This window comes from Arvicanthis niloticus, unplaced genomic scaffold (assembly GCF_011762505.2).
Source record: "Arvicanthis niloticus isolate mArvNil1 unplaced genomic scaffold, mArvNil1.pat.X pat_scaffold_811_arrow_ctg1, whole genome shotgun sequence".
In the NCBI taxonomy this organism is placed as follows: Eukaryota; Metazoa; Chordata; class Mammalia; order Rodentia; family Muridae; genus Arvicanthis; species Arvicanthis niloticus.
Genome location: NW_023046402.1, coordinates 72 through 1,900, shown reverse-complemented (window position 1 = coordinate 1,900; position 1,829 = coordinate 72). Strand labels below are relative to the sequence as shown.

General features: G+C 55.1%; 1 pseudogene; it reads left to right on the top strand.

Moving 5' to 3' along the window:
- Positions 1-623: 623 nt before the first annotated feature.
- On the top strand, positions 624-1,626 carry LOC117702466 (large ribosomal subunit protein bL17m-like; annotated as a pseudogene).
- Positions 1,627-1,829: the final 203 nt, after the last annotated feature.

Genomic DNA, 1,829 nt, shown 5'->3' with positions numbered 1-1,829 from the left:
AAAGGGGAGTGGGGGCTGGAGGAATGGTGGAAGAGGAAGTTGCAATCAAGGTGTATTGTATGAGAGAATAAATGTTTAAAAATTTCAAGTATTTGTCATTACTTTAGTTTAGTGCTAACTTAGGTTTTATTTATGTCAAAAATAATGTAATACCTGCAGCTTTCCTGGACATAATTCATCTCACTATCACTAATGAAAACTGGGTTTAAACTAGCATCATCAGGGAAGCCAGCCAGGGCTGCAACTCCTCAGGCAAGAGGGCCACAAACCACGGCCCCACCCGTCAGACGCAATTCTCCTCAGATACTCACTTTCCCAGCATGCTCCGCCCGGAAGGCGCCTTAGCCAAGATCAGCCCAGCCTGCCGACGCAATGCAAGAAAAACCCGGCAGGGGGCGCCGAGATCCCCAGCTCGCCACCGAGCACCCGCAGACCGTGAGGCCCGCCCAGCTCGCCGCTCCAGAAACGTCAACGCGTCGGGGCCGCCCTCCCTCAGACTGCCAGCTAGGCAGGCTCTGCTGCGCACACGCAAACACGCCTGCCACGCGCCGAGCTACTGCGCATGCGTCCTCTGAGAAGTGACTCCGCCCCCCCTCTTACCACCACCCACCCACGGCGCGCGCGCTGCTGAGTTTCCCTTTCCGGGCATCGGGGAGGTGGGGCTAAGGTGGGATCATGAGGCTGTCGCTGGCTGCCGCCATCTCCCACGGCCGCGTCTACCGCCGCCTGGGCCTTGGTCCTGAGTCCCGCATCCACCTGCTGCGGAACTTGCTTACAGGCCTAGTTCGCCACGAACGCATCGAGGCGACATGGGCACGCGTGGACGAGATGAGGGGCTACGCGGAGAAGGTGAGAGCCAAGCCATTCACCGCCAGATCCAGCCTCAGACCACCGCGCTGGCCGGGGTGGGGAGGATGGCCACGCTGGGAGACCTTTCCACGGTAGCGAATTCCGTGTGGCACTCAGCTGAGCACGTCACTCCCACGCTGCAAATGGAAGGCTGGTGGGGCTGCGGAGGAAGGAGCGCCGTGAATTAGCTTAGCTGGTAGGATGTGGGGAAGGTAAGACATTAGAAGAGTGAGGTGGGCGCCTCGGTTCTTACTCGTGTTGCATCCGTGTGTTTTGTCCTCGCAGCTCATCGATTATGGAAAGCTGGGAGACACAACGAACGAGCCATGCGTATGGCTGACTTCTGGTCACTGTGAGTGCTCCCTGCTGCTAGTGAAGAAAGAATCCTTAGACAAACCGGTATCTGGCAGATTTAAGCCGGGGCATTCGCTTACGTACCAGAGTTAGACTGGTTTTAGACTCGTGTTTTCTTATTGAACTGAAAAAGATGTGCATCCCACATAACTTCCAATAAATGTTTCTGTGTGACTTGGCCCCGATTGGGTGGTGGGGAAAGCCTGTGGAGATGGTTTGAACCCCACCTCTGGGAATAATCGAAAGTTAAATGCCTCTACAGTGGTGACTATTTTTTCTGATTAACTCTCCCATCTAGGAGAAGGACTTGATCCCGAAGCTATTAAAGTGCTAGCGCCTCGGTCCAAGGTCAGAACGGGAACTACACAAGAATGCTACAGATCCCGAATCGGAAGGAGCAAGATCGGGCCAAGATGGCAGTGATAGAATATAAGGGAACTGCCTACCTCCCCTGCCTCTGCCTCACAGAGACAGCAACCTTACTCTCCTAAACCAGCTGCTTCTGGGACTGCAGCAGGACCTGCACCATAACCAGGAAGCAAGCCTCCACAGCTCCCATGCTGCTCAAACACCAAAGACTTAACTGGAGCTGGAGAGTGCATAGGTGTGGTGCCTTGTTCGGGGGT